We start from the raw sequence: 27,385 nt of genomic DNA on the forward strand, positions 1-27,385 counted from the left end.
TGTCAACATGTTTCCTCATCAATCAAATGTGTGAGTGACGTAATGGCCCAGTCAGTCAATCAGTCAAGCATACCAATCTAAAGTACTGACCTCAGCCCTTAGTAGTCATGGAGCTGCCCGCCTTTTCCCCTGATGTCCAGCAGGAGGTGATGTGGTTGCACAAACTTTGCCCAGTGAGAGCGTTGTGCACATACACCAACTAAAACATGAACTACTGATCTGATATGCTCTAGACACACGTCAGTGCGTTGTTTGTGCTAGACTGCCAATTATGCTTTCGGCTGCTAATCTTGCATACAATGCCTGCAGTTAGTGCAACACACAACATCTTCACTGCGACGTCGACGAGTCTTGTGAATGCTTTGTCCATAGATGCTGTGGTATACAGTATGCGTTCCCATTGGTTAATTTAATATGTGAACCCTTTCCTGGCCCATTGGATCTGAATCTGGTCTATTAATCACTTCAGAATGTAAATGGATGAACTGGATGAACTGGATGTTCGCATTGCAGATATATATAGCCAGTAGCCCACAAAAAGATCCCTAAGACGGGCGGTTGGAGATCAATGATGTCATCTGAGAAAAACTTCCCATTGGTTAATGTCTCGTGCTCTCCTTCAGAGAATCAGTCATATTCTAAACCTTACATTTTCTATTAAATCAATGTGTAAGATTAACTGAAATGACAAGATTATGACATTTTAAAATAACAGCAATTTTGACAATGGCGTCAGTGAGTTATATTGAGGTCATCATTTCATTGACTCAACAGGGTTTCCCTCTTGCTGAAGAAAGGCCTCATGACACAACACACACCTTGAATTATATGAGGTCATTATATAAGATTAGATCGCCATCTAGTGGAGAATGCAGGCATCCAGTCTGATCTTCACGTCTGTTAGTATTTTTTGCTAATGGAAAAAAAGTAACTCAGACCAAACTATGAACAATTCCAGATAATCAACACATTGATTCAGACTTGTTTTTAAAAAAAGATGTACTACTGCAGTATCTTTCTCTCTCAACAGCAGGCCTGAGCAATGATATTGTTCTTAATGAGTAACATTATAATCAAATTGAATTTAATTGTGTTCATTTCCCCATCATACAGAGGCCATCTGTGCCATACGGGGATACTGTGGACTTAAGAGATGTTTTTTTTATCAGATTATGCTGTTGTTGAAATCAGTCTTTTTAGCCTACAGTTTTGTGCAATAACATTGTGATATGACATGGCCATTATGTTGAATAGTTGAATAGTCTTCTGTGTTTACCCTACTTGTATTGTCACACTAAAGAACTGCTTTATACACTCAAAACAGTTTCCAATAAAGACAATAAAGTACTTTTCTTTAACTCCTTTATACCTGACAACAATGTGCTACTGGTCCAGATTTCCAAGCACTATTGAAGGAGCTTTCACGTAATTATAAAGACTGTAATGAGAATGGGAGGAGCAGAGAGGAGGAACACAACCCTAAGAGTTGTTGTGATAGTTTCTCATCTGAGACACTGCCTGTGTTAACATGATCCCTCTAGTAGTAGTAGTATTTTCAGCATTCATGGGTATGTATCTATTTTTTAAATGTTGAAATTTGAGCTAAATAAGCATGAAAATAAATACCACATATTTGTATTGTTTAACAAAATATGATTTACAACACAATATTTAACAGTCATTTTGTTATTTATACCTGTCTGTAGGTAAGGGTGTGGGGAACTCAATTACCCCAGAGAGTCCAATGTACTCTGCAATAGAGGGAGACGGTATAAAACTCTCCTGCAAGTATGAGGGGGCTGTTAGAGGTCTGCATTGGTATCGCCAGTTCTCCAATTCAGTGCCACAGTTCCTGATACTGGATTATGAAGGTTTTGTAACCAATGCAACTCCTCCTGTTCCTGGGATATCCATAAATCATAACAATACAGCAAAGCTGGTTTCTCTGCACCTCTCCTCTGCTAAGATGACAGACTCTGCTCTCTACTACTGTGCCCTGGAGCCCACAGTGATGGGAAAGCACAGACACACCACACAAAAACTCTCACAGCCTCAACAAATGCTCCTGTGCTGCATGTGGTTATTGTGCAACAAACAAGCAATTTTAAGGTTTCATTTCTTAGTCAACTGATAATGGATTGCCAGTTAAATTATTTTATGATTAAATAATATTGAAAAAGACGTAGATAGAAAAAGGCTGTTGATGCACTGAGAATTCATAAATACTGTGCAGCCACAAAGGGAGTCAAGGCTTCTCGTTGGCACACAACTCGACTGGTACAGATGCAAGGATTTGTTTGTCTTGGCATACAGTAAGCTAGTCACAATAAGGATCTGCCTATATACTATTTTGTACTATCACATGAAATACTTTTGAAATCTGTACCACATGAAGTCTACTGAAGTGTACTGACACCTCCCACCCAATCAGTAGTTGATAAGAGAGAGACACCACTGAGAGTTTGGCAGAGACTTTCAGAGTCTATCCCTGTACCATTATGGCACACTGGCTATGGGAGTTACTTCTGCTGTCTGTGTGTTTTTCTGGTAGGTTTTGGTTTAATTATGTTAAATGATTCAATCAGATGCATCAGCCTGTATAATCAGTAGCTTGTGATTTATCAAAGTGTTTTGTAATTTATTGTTTCCAGATTGTAGATCACAGGACACAGTTGGTCAGACGGAGTCAGTTCAAATGGCTTTAGAGGAAGAAACGACAACTCTCAAATGTACATACAATACAAAAAGTACAGTCCCTTATCTTTTCTGGTACCAACAAAAGTCCAATGACTTCCCCAGATACATAGTTAAAGTATTCCGTTCCGGGTCTAATAATAATTATGAAGCTGATGAGGTGTACAAGAGGAGATTTCATGCTAAGCTCAATGACTCCAGCGTTTCTCTGACGATACAGAATCTGCAAGTGTCTGACTCTGCTGTGTACTACTGTGCTCTGAGGCCCACAGTGACAGCAGCACATACTACACTCATACAAGAACTGTCTGAACTAAATTTTTTCTCACACTGTGTAAACAAGTGTAAACTGTGTAAAACAAGCCAAAAGGATTTTTGTTCAGGTCTAGCAAATAATTTGCCGATATTGAATGTCATCTGATATTAACATCCCTGATATCAGTTCTAATAGCCCCACTGGCCAATTCCAAGCTTCACTACCGGCCATCAAGAAGATGACACATAGAACAATTGGGTGGGATGGCAAGTATGTCTGATAGACTGAACTGTGAATAGTCTTCTCTTCTCTGCTCTTCTTCCAAGTCATCTGCTGATAATGTGGACAAGAGCATCCAAACTGTGGCTGGCTGGCTGCTTGTAACCCAAACATAAATAAACCATTTCAGTCATTAAACTTGCTATGTGTTCACATGTTAGAACAACACCATACACACAAAAACCGCTCTGACACATCAAACCTACCTACAGTACCCTCCAGAATTATTGGCATCTCATGCTAAAGTTGACTAAAAACGGGTATAAAAAATAATCTGTTGGTTTTATATGGTTTTATTGTAATCTCACAATCAAAAAAATAGGAAAAATCCAACCTTGAAGGGAAGCAAATCTGTTTTGAGAAAAAGGAAAATCTCATAAAGAAATATATATTTTTAATAAAAACATGTCGCTCACAATTATTGGCACCCCTGCTTATAATACCTTCTTAAGCCTCCCTTTACCAATAAAACAGCTTGTAATATTCACCTATGACACCCCATAAAGTTGGAGAATACAAAGCAAGAGATTTAAGACCATTCGTCTTTACAAAATCTCCCCAGATCGTCCAGATTCCTACAGTAGGTCCACACTTGTGCATTCTCCTCCTTGACTCAGCCCACTATTTGCCTATGGAGTTTAGATCAGGGGACTGAGATGGCAATGACCGAAGCTTGATTTTGTGTTCAGTAAACCATATTTGTTTTGATCTGGACGATTGGATCATTCATCAGGTCAATGACCCAAAACAATCAAGACCAACTTTTAGTGTCTTGTCAGAAATTGACAGATTTCCTTTGAAAATGTTCAGTTTTTTTTTGTTGTTGTTCAGGATACCATGCACCTTAATTAGATTGCCAAGGCCTTTGGGAATAAAAAACAGCCCCACAATAGCACAGCGCCTCCACCATAATTCTCATTAGGTATGGGATTCTTTTCAGTATAGTCATTCTTATATGCCACACAATTTTCATTTAATCTGACAATAGACCACACTTCCAGACAAAGTCACTGTACATTTTAGTAATATTGGTAATTAAATGACTGGACAGGCTGTTACCTAGCATGCCCTCTAAATAAGCTATTAGCAATTAGGTCACTTTTGAAGATTTTCTGGGGAACTTGGTGACCCCAAGATGACACCTTTGTCTGTAACCCTCCAATAGTGGTTCTTATGGAATTTTTTGCCTATCTTACCATCCTCCATACTGTACGTGGGGGAAAGATAACCTTGGGTCTTTGTCCAAGCATGTTTGTCACATTTCCAGTTGATTAGAACCATTAGGCATTTTCAACAAAGTACCTAGTTTGCATAGACATTCACTGACTTACAAATGTCAACACACTTTATTTTATTTTTTTAAATTAGTGTATTCCCTTGTCTTTCTGGTGTTGAAAAATGACTAGAGGATTTAGCCTCTATATCACTTTATTTTCATACCTTAGTGAAAAAGAAAGTCATGAACTACTTCTGAAAGTTCATAGACACTTAAATAAGTTGAAATTAGATAGGAAAATGCTTCTGTTAGGTTTTGTATATAAGATTTTTCTAGGGGTGCCAATATTTGTGAGCAATGTGTTTTTGTTAAAAATATTTATTTATTTGTGAGATTATCCTTTTTCTCAGAATAAATTTTCTTCCTTTCGAGGGTGGATTTGTCCTCATTGTTTTCATTGTGAGAGTACAATGAATCATCAAAATATTATTTTTTATGCCTGTTTTTAGTCAACTTTACCCAGGGTGCCAATAATTCTGGAGGATACTGTATCTCACAGTGCCCATAGTTGATGACTAAATTGATGTATAAGTTGTGCAATAAACTTTAATCATAGTAGTAGGAAATCAAATGTTTTTATACACAATAAATGACAAAAAACACAGCTGTTGGGTGGTGAAGAAATTGCAGGTTACATATTATGAAACATACAAGCATGTACTTGGCCATGTAAAGATGAGAGGAAACTAAACAAATAAATACAAATATGTGATAATGATTTTAACAGCGAAGGTGAAGTGTGGCGTCTGCGCCTTTCGTCTAGTATTGAGGTGTCGCCTGGTGCGTATAGTCTCCAAAAAACGTAATACTCAAGTGAAGAAAGGGGAGATCGCACACAGGGGCTGAGTAGTTCCAACAGTGTATTTTTAAAAAGCCGAAAAAACAGTTACAGGCCACATAAACAAGGGGTAAACATTTCGGGTCTAGCCCTTCATCAGTAATCCTTGTAGTGACGCGTCAAAGAGCGCAGCGGCCATTTATAGGCTCGCCTGCCAATCACCCAATAACCCCAAGACATATGAGTGCATTCGGGGTCACATATCCGAATCACCAAAATTAAATCACAAATCATTACAATTATATACAAACATGTACAGGAGATATAACCACATTTGTATACAGAAACATACAGTCACAAAAAATGTTTTAAGAGGCTATGCCATATTTGAAAATAGAAAAAGCACAATATTTAGAGAACAGAGGGTATATATTAATCTAGGTACATATTCTCATCATTATCATCAACATCAACATCTCACTTCGGATATCTTGCATCCATGTAGGCCTAGTTCATTATTCAACCAAATATATTCATCACAGCCAACATGTTAAACTAAATTCATCATTAATACCACTAGGGTGCAGAGTTTTAAGTGTAAAAATCCAGAAGGATTCCCTTTGTAAAAGTCTTCTTTCAGTATCCCCCCCTCTACGTGTGGGTTTCACTTGTTCTATAACAGTGAAGACGAGTGAGGCCAGCTGATGGCCGGCTTCAGTGAAATGTCTCGCTACTGGCGATTTCTCATCTTGTTTATTGCATGGGCACGTAATCAGATACACTACCCCAGCAGTGTTACATGTGGTGCATTGTTTAATTTTGTAGGTCTTGTCTGTGATGGAGCTTGTGAACGAGGTGGTCTTTTTAGTGTTATTCTTACACGCTACACGCTACACGCAGCACACCCTTTGCACGGAAAGAAACCAGTGATGTTCCTTAAGCGTCCCTCCTTGTTCCGCTGTGTGGTGTGACAATCAGCTTTAACCAAGAAATCCCTAATGTTACTAACCCTATAGTGGGAGAAGTGGGGAGGTTCAGAAAACAGTGTTTGACATAATATGGGGTCACTACTGAGAACATGCCAGTGTTTGCGTATCCATTCTTTAATTTGTCGGCTATGTCTAGTGTAGGCTACGTAGTAGTGCAGGCTATAGACTTATGCGTATCCCTCTTAGGGGCAGTTTTGGTTCTTTGGACCCTCTCTAGGGCTTCTAATTTCCTTATGTATCGTAAATTAGCACATGATCAAATGTTCACCACTAGGAGGCAGAGTTCATGATTCCTGAGTTAACTGTAAAAGTCATCTCCCTAAGTGACACTCCACACTATGTTAGGAGAAGTCATCTGACTAGTCCTGAGAGAATCTGACTCCACAGCTCAAGAGTATGTTTCTGGGGTCAGTCATGCCACACTGGATTCATTTGCTGTTTGTCCTTGCAGCAAAGTGTGCTGGTGACAGTGTTGACCAACCACATGAAATGTTAGCCGCCTTAGCAGGAGGTAGTGTGACCATTGCATGTCATTATAAGACCACTGTCTCAAGAGCTTCCCTCTTCTGGTACAAATAGTTGCCAAATGGTTACACTGAGTTTATGCTGATAACCTATATCTATACTGAAGGACACATAGAGGAAAAGTTCAAGAAGAGGTTCCACTCCAAAGCAGATTCTGCTTCAAATTCAGTGCCTCTGACCATCCAGGATCTGCAAGTGTCTGACTCTGCTGTGTACTACTGTGCTCTGAGGCCCACAGTGACATCAGCTGCACACTCAGCACCCATACAAAAATGGCATTTAGCTTTCAGTACTTTAACTTTTAGGGCCTCTTTACCGGAATTAAATATTCTGATAGAATGCTGTGAGTAACTAACGCTAATCCAATAAGAAACTCAGACATCCACCTTCCTGCAAACTCTTCACAACAATCAGAATCAACTGAGTATACATTTCCCCTGTTTTCACTTGCACATACTGTATACTTTTGCAAAAGTAGGTCTCTGGTGGAGAAACATCCTCCACAAGAGGGCGGTGTAAATGTCTCTTAGATTCTGTGACTGAGAGTCTGAATGTCAGATACTGTCACTTCAGACACAAGGTGAGACAACATCAATCATTACAGCTCATTTGCTATGGCACTGTGGACTAGGATGTTAGTTTTCATGGCAGCAATTGTTGCTAGTAAGTATATCTCTCTCAAACCATCCAAAAATTAAAATGAGCTTTGATATTTTATAGACCGGTTTAAATTAGTTTTCTTTATTATTTATTCAGTTGCATTTTCGTCTCTCTTTAGTGGCTGTTGGACAGGATTCTGTTAACCAAACAGACAGAAATATAAGAGACTTTGAGGGAGATAAAGTGACTATTGCGTGTCATTACAAAACTTCAGATACAACACCTTCCCATCTCTGGTACAAACAACAGGAAAATGGCTTCCCTGAGTTAATCCTAATATATATCTACAAAGAACCCCAAATAGAAGAAAAATTCAAGGACAGGTTCCACTCTAAATTAAACACAACTTCAAAAACTGCTCCTCTGACCATCAAGAATCTGCAAGTGTCTGATGCTTCCGTGTACTACTGTGCTCTGCAGCCCACAGTGACAGCAGCACTTACCTCACTCATACAAAAACTATGCTGAGAGCACTGAGTACTTTTTATAAAGGCCTTTTCACTTGAATAAAACAATGTGATCTAAAGTTTTTTTTTAACAGTAGATCCAGTAGTCCAAAAAATCAAATAACCTGCATACACTAATAATCCCAAATGCAAAGTAATGAGAATCAGTCCACCTGTGATGCTGTCATGTGACTACACTGAATCAACCTACTCTAAAGTGGTATCGCCACTATCTCAGATCTGCATTGGTGCTCACTGCTAACACTGGTGGAGTTGATCAGAAATCAACAAGGAGAAAATTCTAGTCTCTCTGCAGATCTCCTCTGTTCAAGCCTCTGACTCTGCACTGTGCTGTACTGTCCTCTGACGCCAACAGTGACATAATTAAAACAATCTCCAGGTGTTGAATATAAACTATTCTCTGAAAAGCAGGTTATGTTCCAAATATGCAATTTAAATATGTAGCCCACTTGTTTGTAACATTTGAGTTGGATGCCATCAAGTGGATAGCATGCTATGGTCTCCAAATCTTATGCTATATAATATTTGAAGCACCACTGCATCCAAGCTGCACATGGGCAATTTCACGCATAACTGTCACATCCATAACGGCAACACAATGCCATGATATTTAGTTGGCAGTTATGGATGTGACAGTTTTGCGTGGAATAGCCATATCTAAATAGAGAATTTCATGCAAAAAATAACTCCTACTCCTGATCATCAACACATGTGTGATCACTTCATTCATTTGGTCACTCATTTCAGTTGTGGATCCCCGATTCTCTGGGAGAGCAAATAAGGAGATAAATCAAACGTTTATTGACATCTCCTCTGCTAAATTTGCACACGCTATCTCTTTATACTGTTAACAGATAACAGTTTACAGTAAAACATATTATAATAATTATAACACCAAGGTAACAAAAGTCCAAAAACATTTTAGGGATATACAACAATTAAATCTGGATGAGAGATATGCAAAAAAAAAAATGCAGATGAATTAGAATGTAGCATATTGTTCTTAAACCTCTTTCCAGACTAGTTTCTGTTTATTCAGTCTGGCATCAGCCTAGAGGAGGGGCCCAGATGTCCTGACATGATCTTCATTAACCATAACAAATGCACAAGCTCCACTCTTTGCTGGGCCTTTGTTGAGTTTATCATGCTGTTCCATTCATTACTACTCTTCACAGCCATTTTAGGTATTTTTTTTCTTTTACATATTTGCTTTTTCATATGACCTTTTGTATGGCAATTGCCTTTATTCAGATATGAAACATGCATTTTATATTATGTGAAATAATATCTATTTTTCTCTTGCAGGCCAAATTAAAGGGAATAAAATTATTCCGGACAGCACTGAGATCTCTGCTGCAGAGGGGTCTGATTTAACCCTTTCCTGCACCTTCTCATATTCAGGTTCATTTACCCTGTTTTGGTATCAACAGTATCCAAAATCAGCTCCTCAGTATCTTATCAGTATTTACAAAGAGGGGCAAAATGAGACCTCAGCTGGGAATCCTCGTTTGTTTGGGAGAATGACTAAAGAGAAAGTCTATCTGGATCTCTCCACTGCTAAAGTCTCAGACTCTGCTCTCTACTACTGTGCCCTGAGGCCCACAGTGAGTGACAAACATTCATCACCATACAAAAACTTGTTTAAGACTAGAAGGTAGCAGACTCACCAAACATTTTTTTCTCAGCATAACCTCAATCAGTCACAATGACCACCATGAGATGACCAGGACCTTTGTTTCAGTGCATCATCTAAAGTGTACAATTTCACAGATTGTTGATATCAAAAGAAAAGAATGCCTGTGAATATTGCATTGCACAAACAAATAGATAAACTATACTACAACTATAGCAAAACAATGGCATTGTGCTAGAGTTATGATTTCATGTCTATGAACCTTACAATGTTTGCATTTTTCTCAGAGGAACCAATAAACATCTTAATTTAAAAACATTATTTTATTTTTAAGTAACTGAATAATCTCTGAGTCTACAGGTCAATGAAAGCTCCGAGGGGCATACACCTGAATTGAATAAGCCTGAAAAACGAGGGTCTAAAGCTCACCCACCGCAATGAGTATAGAATTAAGTTTAGTCAAGCAACATAACAGAATGACAATCAAATGCAGTACATTTACAGTATACAGTATAACATCTTGCAATAACACTATTCCCATACTGAATAAATAGCATCCAGGTTTTAAAACCTTGCCTGCAATGAAGCATGACATATTCAGATGTTCAGACCAATAAAGCACATCTTTCATATGTTTAGAGAATATTTACTGCAAACACTTTCCAAATACTATGTGGAACTGTATCCATATGGTATCACAAGGTATTTTCTGTTTTGTATTGGAGCCATGAGGGAGGAGCTAGAAAGAAGATCATGATGACGTCACAACGCCTACCCATGGGAAACTTGTCTTCACAGGACTGACATTCAAATTGTGTTACTTTAGCAGACCTCACAGTTGCAAACTTCCAAAATGATCTTCTTTCTGGGCATATTACTTATGGACCTTTCAGGTTAACACATTGTAATCATTGTAGTGTGCTGTTGGTCTTTATACATTTTCAAAATTTAACACTTCTGCCAAAAATGGAGAAAGAGACATAACAACATGTATAACATACCTTCTATTTGCAGGTAATGCCAATGGGAACAAAATTATCATTCCGAACAGTGGTGTTGAGGGACATGATTTAGCCCTCTCCTGTAACATTAGTTACAGCCTTGGAGACTATCCACCACAGTGGTATCGACACTACCCAAGATCAGCACCTCAGTTTCTCTTGTTCATTGGAGCTGATCAGACAGAAACATCAAATGTGGATCCTCGATTCTCTGGGAGAATGAATAAGGAGAAAAGTCAAATGTTCCTGGAGCTCACTGCAGCTGAACTCACAGACTCTGCTCTCTACTACTGTGCCATGAGGCCCACAGTGAAGGAAATGGGCTAACTGTTGTACAAAAACTCACATGACATGGCATCCATTACATTTATATTTATTATCCATCAAATTGATTATTTAACCCCTGTGTTTACTGAACCTCTGCACAAGCCATTGAGTCATACCAAATCATTGTTATATCAAATAGTAAAACAATGTTTATTTTGTCCAATTGTATCTCACATTCAGTGTTTTATACAAAATGCATTTGACTGTATTTCACATGCCAGACCCTTTAGCACTTTTTGAGATCGGCTGAAAATGTATATTTGACTGAATTTGCTCTGCAGGTTGGTCTGGAAAAAAGCCTATGACGTCTTTGAATATAAGGCTTGTTGCTCTGTACTTTGTGCTGTTCTCATTGTGAACTGTGGGGGGCGCAAATGTAATGTCAAAACCTGCAGAATGAAGCTCCAATGCACCATATGTGTGTGTCAGAATGTGATATAAGAACTGAAGGAGACAGAGAGAGTCCATAGTGAGCTGTATTGTCATCTGTTGTCACCACAGTTCAACCATGGAATATTGCTTCAGAGTATTCATAGCTGCTTATTTCAGTGGTAAGAGATATCCTAAAATGCGTTATATATTACAATTTCTACAATTTCTGTATTTTTTTATTATTATTTCTGGTATGTGGCTCTATTGTCTTCACAGTGTGCTCTGTAAAGGGGGACTTTGTTACTCAACCCAAAGATGAGATGGGTCTGAAGGGCAGAATGGTGACACTCAGCTGTCAGTATGATACCAGTACCCCAGCAGCTGGCCAGTATCTCTTCTGGTACCAGCAGAAACCAAACAGATTCCCAAAATATATTCTACTGAAAACGTCTCTTAGACAAGAGAATGACCCAGATTTTAAGGGGAGATTCAATGCTACACTCAACACAGAAACAAAAACTGTTAATCTGACAATCCAGGATCTGCAAGTGTCTGACTCTGCTGTGTACTACTGTGCTCTGGGGCCCACAGTGACAGCTGCAACTCAGAACTTATACAAAAACCCCTGGCTCTTTGTGAAAATGTTGTTAATTTGCATAGTAGTGAAATAGTACTCATGTTCATGAAACCAATGGCAGTAAATATTTGTGTTTGAACGTTGTTACATAATATTTTTGTTTGGATGTACGTATGGTTCAGATAAATACTTGACGTCAAGAGTCCAGGGCCCAGTTACCCGAAAGCATCGTAAGCCTAAGAGCGTCGTAAAGTCCATCTAACGAACGTCTTAAGATTTGCCACCTGTTTCCCAAAACCATCGTAGCTTAAGAGCGTCGTGAAAAACCTCGTAGATCTACTGTACGAGTGCTCCAGATTTCTCGTTACTGGCTAAGAGCGTCTTAACAGGTACTTCTCACTGAGGTCACCAAGAGGGCATACAGGGACATTGCAACTTAGAATACAATTATCCAACTATGTTCCCATTCTTTATTGTACTTACTTGTGATGAATCAGCTTTAAGTGTGCAAAATAGGATTTAATGGTCATAATAATGTGATTAAAAGCGGACGAAAATTCAATGAAGGTATGAAACCAGACGTTGCCAAAATAGTTTGCCATTATCTTTGTGTAAGTGCAGGTTATCTTTTATTATCTTCAATGTGTGCAGCAAGCTCCTCAGGATGTTCTAGCAGTCTGTTGTTGCCAGCGTCCTCTACAGGGTTGGGTAGTAACGGATTACATGTAATCTGGATTACGTAATCAGATTACAAAAATCAAGTAACTATAATGAGCCCAGATTACAAAAAAAATTGTGTAATCAGATTACAGTTACATTGTTGGGGATTACCTGATTACATTTTATCATGCAAACAATGCAACTTTTTTATGATAGCCTAGCTATCTTTTAATTTGACAAGCTTCAGGCTTGCCGGTTCAATCCCCAACCAGTAGAAAAAATGTGGTCGGGGGAAGTGGTTGAGCACTGCTCTCCCATGCCCACATGCACGGCTGAAGTTCCCTTGAGTAAGGCACCTAACCCCTCACTGATCCCCGAGCGCCGCTGTAGCAGACAGCTCACTGCTCCGGGTTGGTGTGTGCTTCACCTCACTGTGTGCTCATTGTGTGCTTCATCTCACTGTGTGTTCAAAAGAGTATCTATACTTACTTACTTATTTACTATTGGGGCAGGTCTCTCGGCACACTGCCTGATCTTTTCCTCCTAATCTTAATGTAGCCTCTTGTTTTAGTGTTACCGCTTACTTTGAGAAAGTCACCAGGTCCCCCTGGTTAAAAAACATCCCAAAGGAATAATTTTCTCACCCCACAATTGAAATGGACATGGTGTCATTCAATCTCAGGCCATGTCCCTGGGTCAAAAAAATCCAGCGAAAGGTAAATTCATTGTCCAGGTGTGCCCTTATAAAGGTTAAGCTGAGTTGTGCATGTTTGGTGAATAGTGATCCATGATCACATCCATGATGACTAAGTGATCAATTTTGGGATGGGGTGAAAATTTCAACCACCAAAACACCACCCCCAAAGTGGAGAATAGCTATAGAAATGTATTAGTTTGGGGTTTTTTTTCAGACAATGGGACCTGGTGACCTCAAAGTAAATGGTAACACTAAAACAAGGGGCTACATTAAGATTTTTGGAGGAAAAGATCAGTTAATTCACACAGGAATGCTTTACTTCTTAGATATAATGAAATAATAAAGAGAAAAATAGAATGAGAATTCTTTCATCAATTCAGTGGTGGTGTCTTTTTTTTTTAAGGGACATATTTATTGAAGTAATCTAAAAGTAATCCTAAAGTAATCAGATTACGTTACATGTTTTTGGTAATCCAACTGCTTACGTTACTGATTACAAAAATTGCCATGTAATTTGTAGTCAGTAATGGATTACATTTCAAAGTAATCTGACCCAACCCTGGTCCTCTACTATGCAGTGGTATGCTGGGGAGGAAGCACAAAGAAGAAGGACTTGACAGGCTGGTAAGGAAAGCTGGCTCTGTAGTGGGAGCTGAACTGGAGTGCATCACTTCAAGATCTGACAAAAGGACCCTGAACAAACTGATCAACATCTTGGACAATGAGTGTCATCCACTCCACAGCACTATTGTAAAGCAGAAGAGCCTGGTCAGCTGGAGACTTCGCTCATTGCCTTGCACAACAGACAGACTGAGGAAGTAATTTGTCCCCAGGGCCATTGAACTGTTCAATGCTTCACTTAAGGGAAGAGGAGAGATAGACTTCTCCGCATAGTCTGTCTGCCTCTCCACCCCCTCCATGTTTGGATACTGTCTGTCAACTAGCCACTTTTTACCACTGTCTTGCTGCCTCACTGTTTGCGTGCTATATGAGCACATATGCATAACCCTGTGTATATATATATATAGATAGATAGATAGTTTTTTCTATAGTTTTTTTTTATATTAATAAAAACTACTACCTACGGCCTACTTGCTGATATGTCCATATTTATTTTATGCTGGTCTCTAGACTTTATTCTTGCACTGTTGGACTTACTCCTTTGCACCATCACCATGACACTCACTCACACAGAGCACCTTACCCTACCTTACTATGCACAGAGAATCACAGGCTCAGTCCCTGCCTCAGTCATTGCAATCACCTCTTGATTAATCACCCACTATGTGGATACTGTTTAGAATTGATTTAGATTAAGTGTTATTTAGTATAATTTGTATTTTAGTTTATTTAGTATACTAGTGCAGTGCCCGTTCAAACATGCTATTCCTGTAGCCCAATTACATGCCTGCAGGTAGGCCTGCTTTGAAAATAGAATAGGGAAAAACATACAGTAATTCCAGGTAAGCATTCAATAATGAATAGGCCTACAGATAATATAATAATATAATAAATGTGAAGTGAGCAGAATTTAAGCATGGCTACATGTGACATTTTTTACAAATCAAAATTACAAAATCCTAACAGCTGTTTTGAGTCAAGGCTATATGCTTAGCCTATTGAATAACTTGATGATAGAGAAAACAAACCATTTTGTGAAATGATGCATCATATGAAATTTGCAACGGTGTGACACAAAAACAGTCTCTGGTGGCATAAGTGACATCACACTCTTTAATTCGGGACGTCATTTTGAAGAGCCACTGCATACCTGTGTGTCTTGACGTGTTGTTGCAAATTCCGCGAAGTTCACTTTATTGTTGAGGTCAGACATGTTAAGTTTTTACCCGTGTAACCTACACTGATCCAGCTTTGCCAAAGCCCTGCTTCTATCCTCACTGGTAGCTTTTGCATTTCTTATTCAAACAACGTCAAATTTGGCACTGCACTTACTCATGCCCATAGCAAGACACCTGCCAAGTTCAAAAATCAGTCTGACAAACGGTCAGCGAGATATACGTGCCACACACACACACAGCCAGACAGACAGACAGACAGACGCTTCTTGCTTTATAGATAGATTCTTTATCTTCTACTGTCCTTATTGCTTAGTTGTGTTTTTTATATGATATACTTTTAATTACTTTTTTCTGCTGTTAGTGAATGTGTGTGTGATGTCTGTATGCTACTGAGACCTTGAATTTCCCCTGGGGATCAATAAACTATCTATCTATCTATCTATCTATCTATCTATCTATCTATCTATCTATCTATTAGGCCCATAGGTAAAAGCAGAGAAAGGAACATGTGGTTTAGTGCTGCGTCAAAATATAAGCACACATTTCCTCACTTTTTTACTCGACCTCTTTCTTATCTTCAATCGTCTTCTTAAGAGACACAAACATAAACGGTGCAACAATCTAATCTAATCAATTATTATGTCTATGTGTGGTAAATAGCATTCCTGGGATGCTTGTCAAAGTTGTTCTATTTTCGTATTGGTGTGAATTAATGTGTGGATCCAAAGTTGAAACGGTAGGCCTAGCTGTGACGTGCAGTCACCTGACATCATCATCAAATCAGATGATATTTCAGAACACATGACGTGGACAGCTCCCTTTAAGAGCAGTGCACGCACGTTCACGCTACGACCATGTTCGGGAAACAGTCGGAAAAACCAAACGAACGATCGTAAGATGAATCGTAGAAAACCCTCGTAAGTGTGTGTCTCGTTATCGGGAAACTGGGCCCAGGAAGATATGGATTTTATGGTAAATGGCCACTGGATGGCAGCAGAATGTGAAACTTACTTTTGCAACGCCACTCTTGTTCAAAGATGATTCAACCAGAGACTTTCTAATGGGTGTGATGTGAATACGTTGAGCCAATCATATGGTGTGTTGTGAAGACATCGTGCCAATCATGTGTTGTGATCTCTCCGCTGGAGCAAGATTGGTGTCGTGAAGCCTTGCGCACGCGCAGTTCGACCCAAAGACTGTGCCCGATGAGTGCCCATAAAACGTTGGTATATGGCCGCCGAGTGGAGGGACTTGCCTAAAAGGACTTTGATTCAACTCATGGTGCAGGAACAAACATTTCCCAAAACTCAACATGATGAGCTTGTAATAAATGAATAATCACCAATCTTTTTTTTGTTCAATAAAGAACTCAAAACATCCTCATTAAAATGTATCGTATATCATTTGTACAACCATAGGCCTATCCTTGAGTGAACAGTCTCAATGATTAAAAACACCTAGACATGTTATATTGATCAGGTAAAATACAGTAACAATGAGATTCACAGTAACTGGTCACAAATAATCATTGTGAAACCATTTATAGCTCAATAAAGTGTTTAAGTTATTTAGAATACAATGACTAGTGTCAAACTAGCAGGTGAGAGGGAGGAGTATGTTCTCTGAGATGTTGCACTCAGGGTTCATCTAGTTCAATCTGTAGAGCTCTCTGTCTTTCTCAGTCCAGAACAATGTTCCTCCTTGCTGGAATACTGCTAACAGCCTTTATAGGTAATTCTATTATTAATTATTTCACACTTTTATTTAAATTTAAAAATAATGTACTGTATCTTTAAGATCATTTCAAATAACTTATCTAGTCATACTGTACATGTCAGACTTCAAGCTTAATACCATGTACTACCATGCAAGAGGTACTTTTCATTGAATTTAATTTCCACAACAAATTTTCAGGTTGCACCTCTGGAAATCCAATCACTTCAAACAGTGCTGAGGTCAACACAGTGGAGGGTTTAACCATAACCCTCTCCTGCAACTACTCCTCGTCTACCTATCTACTATGGTATCGCAAATACCCAAGATCAGAGCCCCAGTTTCTCATGAGTGTGTTTAGTTCTGATGAGGCTCAGAACTCAAGCACTGACCCCCACTTATCTGGAATTCTGAACAAAGAGAAAAATCAAATCTTCCTGATCATCAACTCTGCTAAACTCTCAGACTCTGCAGTGTACTACTGTGCCATGGAGCCCACAGTGAACAAAACAGACTCACTGTCATACAAAAACCTCAGTCGCACACATGAGGAAGACAAGCTACTTTTTCATTTCCAATTGTACAGTATAAATCACACTGACTGTTTGTTTTCTTGCTTGATGCACTTGTTCATGCAAGTGAATGAATGAATACCAACTCATTATAAATAGCACATTATTACCAATGTGTTGAATTGACATTTTAAGCAGTGTGATTCTCTGCCATGACTTGACTTGTTTCATCTCATATTATGTGTTGTTTCACTTTCATTTCCATGGATGAGGTGTGTATTCAACTTCCAACTTTAACAAGAAAACTTAACAAATATCACACTCAAGGAATTAGAGTTTCAATTATGAGAGTAAGCTGTTAGGTGAGGCTAAACTCATTTTAAGGAACATCATCAGTATCATTTTACCCTTGCTTATTCCTCATGTCTTGGATTTGTCTATTCACATATTTTTGTTTCATGAAAACATTTACGTCTGTTGATTTAATGTTTTTGCTTCTCTATCCCCCATAACTCACTGGAAGAGTGCAACTGGCTGGCAGAGAGATTCAGGAATTCAATCAGGTAATGCTTTCTCTCACAACCTTAAATCAAGAGCAACTGGACAGGAATGTACAACTATACTTTCACATGATGTGTGTTTTTAACCTGTTGCTGAATTTAAAAAGATTGGAAGGAAGGAAGAGAAGAAGAAACAGCAGTATTATACAGTTTTTGCTTTGGCACATTTCTCAGATCAGAATGGTAATTCTCAAAACTGTTTGTTCAAACTCCACATCATCTTATCACGTTTCTCCCCATTTTGAATAAATAGCAATGTTTTCGTACATCCATCCAACTGATTTTGTACAAATGTAGCCTTTGTAATGTATTACTTCCTATGTACTAAGGTTTAAGCCACCATGAAGGCTGTGACATTTGAAGCTGACATCAAATTACTGCAGGATGCAATAGCAGGAGAAGGAAGTGAACATTCAGGAAGAGGACGTGGATCAGAAACATTCACCTTACAACACTAAACTGCCAACACAAATCTTCTCTAGTGCCATCCCTGCTAAATAGTCATACCAAATAAAACAAATTGGGTTACACTTCACTTGACAGTATCGACATAAGAGTGACATGACACTGTCATGAATGTGTCATAAACAAGTCATAAACGTTTATGACATAACGCTTCTGTTATTAAGTGACATTCGGTTTTTGTCATAAAAAGTAAGGGTTAGGATTAGGGTTAGGTTTAGGGTTCTAAACTTGTCTGGCTTTGAGACCCACAATTTCCCATGTTCATAAAGTCGCGTATATTCCCATTGCGAAAGTCGCGAATATACCCATATATATTTTTAGCGTTCAAGCCAACGGATATGGTGAGCTACATGGTAAGACAAACAGTGTGCCTAGTCCTACTTGTTGTGGAACATGTGGAGCAGATGTTTGGCATTACATTTCTGAAGTCTTCAACTCCTGATGTCATCTTTCAAAGTACTCGACAAGTTTAACTTTGACAGGAGTGCTTTGTTTCCATGTGGCATTTCAGTTTTGATGGTTTCATGCTCTCATGTGCCAGCACTGCACACCACTGTCCTATTTTATCCTCAATTTAAGTGAATCCATATCTTAGCCTACTTCAAATACTCAGGGTCGCAGCCTTTACCACTAACATGACCTGTCTTTGTCCATAATGACTGACATTAGCTACGAATAAAGTCTGTTAAAATAAAGCTCCAATATTAGATCTGACAAGATTGCATCATTTTTAATTGATTTTTTTTTTTTAACCCACAAGCTCCGCAACCCACCCAGAATGGTTCTGCAACCCAGTTTTGGGTCCCAACCCACTAGTTAAGAAACACTGCATTAGAGAATTTAAGAGTTAACTGTCATATTGACAACATCTCGACATAAAGAATGGCATCATGACTTGTCATTTTAATTTGCAATTTTGATTGCACTGACTATTTTGTTGGCATACATATTTGCTTTTGAGGCATAAACTAAGCATTTTGAGCAAAATATGTGCATTTGCAGGTTATCCATGCAGTGGGGTTTGCACTAATTGTTTTGAGAAATGTACTGACTGTTCTGCAAATGTTTGATTCGAGAAATGCACTAAAGCGACTGAGAAAAACTGTAATATTTTGTGTAAATAAAACTGTTGAAAATGTTAAAATAACTTATATACAAATCTCCTAGCGGGTTGTGTACCAACTGCAGAGAGAGGTCAGAAGGAGGAGTCTCTGTGTTTGTGAACTGTGAATATGAATGTGTGAGCTCATTCACTGCTGAGGTTTTGATTCTGTTGCACGCAACTATGACAATGTGCTGCCTTCTCTTTCTGTTTTTGATACTAATAGGTTGGTTTATTCATGTATTTAAATTAGAAAAAAAGAAGTCAAACGTAGAATAAGTATGAAACAGGAGATCTTGCATGTTTTATTATTTTTGAAAAGAGTAACATTTTCCTTCCCTTTTTTAGGTTACAGTTTACAAGATGACATCACTCCTGTCTCTACAGAGCTTCTTGTCTCAGAGGGAGAAACAGTTTCTCTCTCCTGCAACTACAGTGTTGCTGTACAAAATCTGCAGTGGTATCGCCAGAATCCAGGATCTAAACCAGAATTCATCATCATGTTGTTTGAATCCAACAGTGATCCAGTGAAATCAACTCCTCCTCATCCTCGTGCCTCTGGTAAAGTGGACAAAGACTCTAAACAGGTTCATCTGAATATCTCATCTGCTGAAGTCTCAGACTCTGCTGTCTACTACTGCGCTCTGCAGCCCACAGTGACAGGAAACCCTACAACACTGTACAAAAACTTCAATTGCATGAACTGCATGAAGCGTGATTCCAGAGGATGAGCTTCCTTGTCTTGAAATGATCTCTGGTGATGTCAGTGTGAGTCTGAGTTTGGATCAGCTCTGCACTCTGTCCTGTCAGGGCCGTTTCAAGGAATTTGGGGGCCCCAAGCAAAATGGACATGGAGGCCCCCGCCCCCCCGCCCCCCCGCAAAGCCTACAGGAACCACCGCATAGCCATACAGTTTAAGTTCACCCACAGTTTATATAAATACAAAATTTTAACAGTGCAATACTGCAGTTGCATATATATACTGTGCATTAGTTTTGAACATTTGAACATTTGCAAAAACACCACCGTACCATAAAATCCGATATGAATGCAAAAAAGTGCACAATAACTGAATCCAACATAACACACACACACACACTCACATTAACATTTTTCAGTTCTCACAACGTGAGAAAATAAAACACTGCCATCTTATGCAGAAAAAGGATGCCTTGTTCAAACTATAAAGAGTGCAGGTTGTATAGCAATTTACAAATCCAACATAAATACAAGTACACACACACACACACATAAGATTAACCTTTCAGGCCATCTTCATCAGTGGAGGTATCCTTAGGAAGAGCCGGAGGGCTGAGAAATTTAAGCAAAGCACCTTGAGGGAGAAAGAAAAGATATGTTAGCATTTCCATATTTTCACAGTTAGAAGGGATGCAGCTGCTTTCACAACTACCAATGCTTACTGTAAAAACATCCCAAGCTAATGTTATACATTGACCTAGGCCTACTTGTAGCTTAACATAGCATTTAAGCATTCTGCTGTTTGAGAATTAGACAGACGCACCTGATGCTTTAAAGACAGTCAACAGCTGGCGTGCATGAATACTACTAGACATGAATGTTCCAGTCTGCTTTGATGCACGGAATTTATCGTGTGGTTTTCCTAACCCCCATTTGGTAAATAGATTATCACGGTCGAATAGTTAGTAGGCTATAGCAGAGAAGCTATGCCACTTTCATCAAAACCTATTACAAAGCTATAGCAATGTTATGTCATTAAATACGATAAACAGTGATTCTGGAACAGATCTGCGTCTTCCTTATCCCGTTAATAAACATATTACAGTATGTAACCATATTCCGTCCGTTCGGAAAAAAAGTTGCGCTAACTGTTCTAGTTTGTTACAAGCAGCATGGGCAGTCAGGCAGGTAGTTAACATAAACATGTTTTGCTAGGCTAGCCTTCCTGCTGCAAGTAATTACACCATTTGTACAAGACAAGTATAGCTATTTTATCCAGTGTAATTTATCACTTACCACTATCTTTATCTTGTTTTTTCTTGTCATCCTCTTCCTTTCTCTTCTGGCTTCCCGACGCATAACTCCGCTTCATTATGACTGGCGAGGTTTTATATTTTCGCGGCAGCAGCAGAGACCACAAACCTGGCTGGCTGGCTGCTCACAGCGACTACTGAAAGGGGCCCCCTTGAGGGGGATCCCGGTATTGCCGGTAACAGTGTCGTTGCACTTTACTGCATTGACTATCAAAGGGGCGCTCAGTTTGTCGTTGCATTTTATTTTTAACCAGTCGTTGTCTTGGGGCCCCTGGCCAGCTCGGGGCCCCAAGCAATTGCTTGGTTTGCTTGCCTTCTAGCGACAGGCCTGTGTCCTGTGTTGTGAACTTTGTTAAGTTTATCATGATGCTCTATGCAGTGCTATTCTTCACAATTTGTTCAAGTAAACAAAAATAATTCTACTGTATGAATGACATAATTCAAGATTCCGTAAGCGATTCTAAGGAATTGTAAACATTTTGTCACATTCAATGAATATGCTGCTCATTCAAACAAGTGGAGGAAACCTGTCTCCCAAAACCAAAACAAAACTGTCCCAGCCAATCTCTGAATTGGGGGATGGGGGTTTGGGGAAATGTAAGGGAGTTTGCGAGTTTGGGGAGGGAAGGGGTGAGTATAAGTATACTCTTTTGATCCCGTGAGGGAAATTTGGTCTCTGCATTTATCCCAATCCGTGAATTAGTGAAACACACTCAGCACACAGTGAACACACAGTGAGGTGAAGCACACACTAATCTCGACGCAGTGAGTTGCATGCTACAGCGGCGCTCAGGGAGCAGTGAGGGGTTAGGTGCCTTGCTCAAGGGCACTTCAGCCGTTCCTACTGGTCAGGATCCTGAAGCCTGAAGTCGTAACCAGTAGGCCACGACTGCCCACTGAGTTCACTCAGCGGTGTTTGTTTGGTTTTTAGTTCAATCGTAACAGATGTGACATCATCCAGATTCATAGTAGAAAATATGTGATGATAAATGAATGTGTCTCTTCATTTCATACTGCTCTATACAGTAATAATCACTGTTTTGATGTATTTCCAATGACATTTGTTTTTCTTTTTACCTCAGCAGGATTACCACTGAAGTCTCTAATGTAGAGGGATCTGACTTAACGTTGTCATGCAGCTATACTCCTTAGTCCAGACTCACCAGCATTCAGATTCAGCTTCTCAGCATCTTTTAAAAAGATTCTCTCTAGTCTCTCTACAGATCTACTCTGTGTGTGCTGCGCTAATGTGTTCTGAGACACAGTGACACGAAACCTTAGCCGGCAACACAAGAATGCGGCACACTGTTTTGCAGATTATAACTCTGTTGTTGTCTGAAATACAGGGACAAGGAATTCTGCCTAAGTACAATTAATTTACTTCTACATCTATACTAGTAAATACTATTTAAGAGGTTGAACTGACACGATATATATAAATCAGGAATGGGTTTACAATTTCAAATATGCTATTTAAACAGTATGTACCCCACTTGTATGTTGTATTTGAGTAGGGTGCCATCAAGTGGAAAACATGTGCTATGTCTTCAAAATATTGTGAGATTACACCCTACACTACTGGTGGCACTACTGTCAGTATCTAAACTGGTAACTACAGAACTCTACAGAACTGCATGCAAAAACTGATACCTGATACTTCCATTTCTGCCAAAGCAATACTTTAATGGCCAGATGAGTAAAAGTCGAAAGATCATGCCTCCTCAACTCCACTGCAATGTCATAACCAAGCAGACTGACAAAATTAAAGTCAGTTCTGTTTGGACTGGGGGAGGAGCTAGAAAGAGAAGATCATGATGCCTTCACAATTCCTAGTCATTTTGGACAGGACTGACATTCAAGCGTAGACTTCAGATATACAAACCTCCACAATGATCTTCTTACTATATTGCTCATGGACCTTTCAGGTAAACAAAACATAACTGTGGCAAACAGAGTGCAACGAATCATTATGAAACAAATGTTAAATAATGAAGAAACTTGTGTTATTTATACGTACTGTATATATTTTCTCTCTCTCTCTCTCTCTCTCTCTCTTTCTCTCTCTCTCAGGTAACACCCGTGGGAATAAAATTACTCCAAACAGTGTTGAACTCAAAATGGTGGAGGGAGATGATTTAACCCTCTCCTGTAACTACAGCTCTGGAGACTTTCTACAGTGGTATCGGCAGTACCCAAGATCAGCACCCCAGTTTCTCTTGTTCATCACCAGTCCTGATACGTCAGGGACATCAGATGAAGATACTCGATTGTCTGGGAGAATGAATAAGGAGAAAAATCAAGTGTTCCTGGACATCTCATCTGCTAAACTCTCAGACTCTGCTCTCTACTACTGTGCCATGAGGCCCACAGTGAAGGAAACAGGAAAGCTGTCAAACAAAAACTCACATGACATGAGATAGCATGCATTACACCTTCACCATACTTTATTCTCCAAAAAAGTCAGACAATTGTTAAACAATATACAGAGATTAGTTATTGAATGAATACATGTTTATAATGTGTATACCTGTTTATTATATATACGGTAGACTACTATTTTAATTCCTTAGTCACAGCATTAATTCCTGTGTTGCTAATGTAGTTCAACTGAACCTCTACAAGAGCCAATGTCTAGTGACAAATAGAAAGAAAGAAAAAAACAAAAATATATAGCCTATATAATATATATTGTCCAATTGTGTCTCATATTCAGGATCTTATGCAAAATGCATATTTAACTTGACCAAAAAAAAATGCAGCTGCACTGCAATACCGAATAGAACCATGGTGGGGCAACATCTCCACACCACATGTTCAATAGATGATTCTATTCATCTCTTTTAGAACTGAGAAACTCTTGGGAGTTCCAATCTCTTCGCTCAGCCATCACACAGAAAAGTCATGACCCTCTGGACAAATATCTTACACCTTGTTGATTGTTTGTGGTAACTCAACTTTTCTTCACACCTTTAGTCCATGAGCCACAGGCCCAAAAAGGGGCGTGTCACTACCACTTGGGGGGGCAAATTCTCACTATATTTTTCTGAAAGCTACATATCTCTGGAGTATAAAATGGTATGATAGCAAGTTGGATCTTGTAGCTTTGTGGCTGTACAGTCCTTCAAAGTTGACCTCTGATTTGATAAAAGGAAATTCCGCCTATTGGCTTTTTTTTGTTAAACCACTCATAAGAGCCCAGAAAATAATCCAAACCTCATTATTACTAATGCATATGTGGTGTTTGATGTTGGCATACATATTTTGAATCATTATGTGATTTTGCCCTTCATTTTGGTTGATAAAATTCAAGATTTATGTGTAATAATGTGAAAATCTACGTTTTCAGAGACACGTGTTGCAGCACTAATTGAAATGCCCACTACCTCATTAATCAATGTATTCTACCTTCCTACCTCCCAGCAGAGACTTGAAATATAAATGATTACATAGGTCTGCATTGCTATGCTATTTACTATTTGTAAATGTACTATTCGGAAACACCCCCCCAAAATACAGTAAATTAGTATTTTATTGAAACTACCCATAAGAGATATTCCAAGCGATCAAAACATCATGATAACCTATCACATATTACCTTTACATTCAAGGAATACCATATGAAAATTGTTGACGTCACCACATGTACCCAGCTTAACATAAATATTATAATTTCATAATGTCCAGGGCACATTAAATACATACAGTAATTTCCTGTGTATTAGCCGTATTGTGCCGCAGGACAGTGTTTTATGCAAGTTAAAAGAAACAAAACCATATACCATAACTGCCCCCATGTATTATCCTCATAGCTGAAGAAATTTTGCAAAAACAATGTATAAGCTGCAGCTAATAGTTGGGAAATTACGGTAATTGCATCACAGGTGCTAAAATGATCTACATTATACATTTCAGTTGTACTTTTGACTAGTAAGAATGTGGGAATGAGATGTAGATGAACTGGTTGGTGAAAATATTCATACTTTACACATTGTTATCATTACTGGTATATACAATTATTATTATTATTATTATTATTATTATTATTATTATTATTATTATTATACTTAAAATTGTCTTTCAGCTGATGTTAAAATAATTTCCATTGAAAAGAAATAATAACTATTTCCCAAGACTTGATCTACAGACATTTACAACAGTTTTAAAAATTCTACACAGTTAGATCTGATGAGACAGAAACTGAAATTGGATCAATCCATTTTCAGAGGAACATGAGTTCATTTGCATATCTACAGCAGGCAAAGCAACACAAGAGGTTAGGGATGATCTGATTCAGGCTCATACTAGGCAAAGATGCAAGTTCAAGACAAAGAGGCTGGAGTCAGATACACCTAAGCACAAATTCCATGATACATTGACAAAGCAAAATTTAAAGACATTTACGAGCATGAGTCAAAAAAGAAAACACAGGCACAAGACCATCATGTTAAAGACTGGACATGAGAGAAGTCTTTTGTCACCCTCTTGGACCTTAACCATGGTCATTGACGACACCTGAGGGGACCCCAAGGAAAACCTCTAAAGCAGCACTTGCAAAGCATTTGCAGAAACTTGCATCACTATCAGATAATCTCAGATGAATATAATACAGCAACAATCATTGATGGAATGTCTCTGGTCCAGAAGGTCAATAACATTGTCTCAACTTTTGCAGACATTGCTGCTGCTATTCATAGCATGATCTGTAAAGAGGCAAAGCAGAGGCAGATATTTGTTTTAGATTAAATTAGATTAGATTTAACTTTATTGTCATTGTGCAGAGAACAAGCACAGAGACAACGAAATGCAGTTTGTGTCTAACCAGGGGGTCGTTTCTAGAAAAGTTAGCAACGACGTTGCTCAACCACCATGGTACGACGCAACTTGCGACCAAACAACGACATTGTTACACCTGTTTCCAGAAAGCATCGTACCTGTGTCGCAATTCGCTACCTCCGACGTTCGAACAATGTAGTTCCAACAACGTTGTTGATGATGCAGCGATAGATATCATTGGTGGAAACAGTGGCAACGTGTAATACCCCACCCCTTGAAAATTCTCTGCCACAGCCTATGTTGACATTTTTCTCATTTAAACCGAGTGATTAATGCTGGCATTGTCATTATCATCTGCAAAAATCTAAACCTATTCATTGCAAGTATATAAAACATTTTACTAAAGCCGACCAATATGTGCTATTATTTGTATTAAATATCTATGTTGGAAAAAATATATAGCCTGGACGAATGTCTGGGTATCCCATAGATTATTAACTGTCCCGTAGCTTAACGGCAGCGCGTCGGTGCACTGCGCGCTCGGCCGGTGTTCGCATCCTATCTCTTCTTTTCATCTCTGAGTAAGAGTAGGCCTACGAGACAATAGGTTTTGACCATACATATTTATGTATATAATTACTCTACATCGAGAGACCATAGGTACAATATATCAGTCAAAAACAACTGAATCTACGTGTCACACCAGTTCACCTGCAGGTAGCGAGAAGCAAGAGGAAAATCTCACATCAGAAAATCGAACCTACAACGTTGGGATAATAAGTCATTTGCTTTAGCCACTACACCATTTAACACTGCTGTTGTTAGGGACTGTGAAGATTATAATACTAAAATCAAGGCAATACTTTAATTAACATAAATAGCAAGAATGAGCCAAGTAGGGGAGCAGTGTCTTAATCAAAATTAAGCTACAGGATAGATCAATCATTGAGTCACGAGATAAACATCCACTTCGCAAATTTTGGTTAGGCTTTTGGTTAGGCGCTCCAGACACCAACAGGAACTACCAAGGAACGACACAAGTGCGACTGCCTAGGGGCAGTAGTTCAAACGACCAAACTTTGCGTCCTTGTTTGCGATTGAGAGTTCGAACTACCTTTTCTAGAAACACCAAATCCAAGAACGATGGAGCGTACTACCAAGGTTGCGACGCAAGTTAGCAAACGATGCTTTCTAGAAACGACCCCCTGAAGTGCAAAAAAGTAGAAAAGTGCAATGTGATATACACAGTACAGGCAGG

General features: G+C 38.9%; 1 long non-coding RNA gene across 1 annotated transcript; it reads left to right on the plus strand.

Moving 5' to 3' along the window:
- Positions 1 to 9,001: 9,001 nt before the first annotated feature.
- On the plus strand, positions 9,002 to 10,899 carry LOC143134648 (uncharacterized). Its single transcript, XR_012988703.1, has 3 exons — positions 9,002 to 9,108; positions 9,230 to 10,450; positions 10,572 to 10,899. It is a non-coding gene; the product is annotated as an uncharacterized LOC143134648 (long non-coding RNA).
- The last annotated feature ends 16,486 nt before the right edge of the window (positions 10,900 to 27,385 follow it).

The sequence above is a fragment of the Alosa pseudoharengus genome, unplaced genomic scaffold (assembly GCF_046254945.1).
Source record: "Alosa pseudoharengus isolate Yale_2024_CS ecotype anadromous, Long Island Sound unplaced genomic scaffold, YU_APseudo_1.1 YU_APseudo_1.1_scf_2, whole genome shotgun sequence".
In the NCBI taxonomy this organism is placed as follows: Eukaryota; Metazoa; Chordata; class Actinopteri; order Clupeiformes; family Clupeidae; genus Alosa; species Alosa pseudoharengus.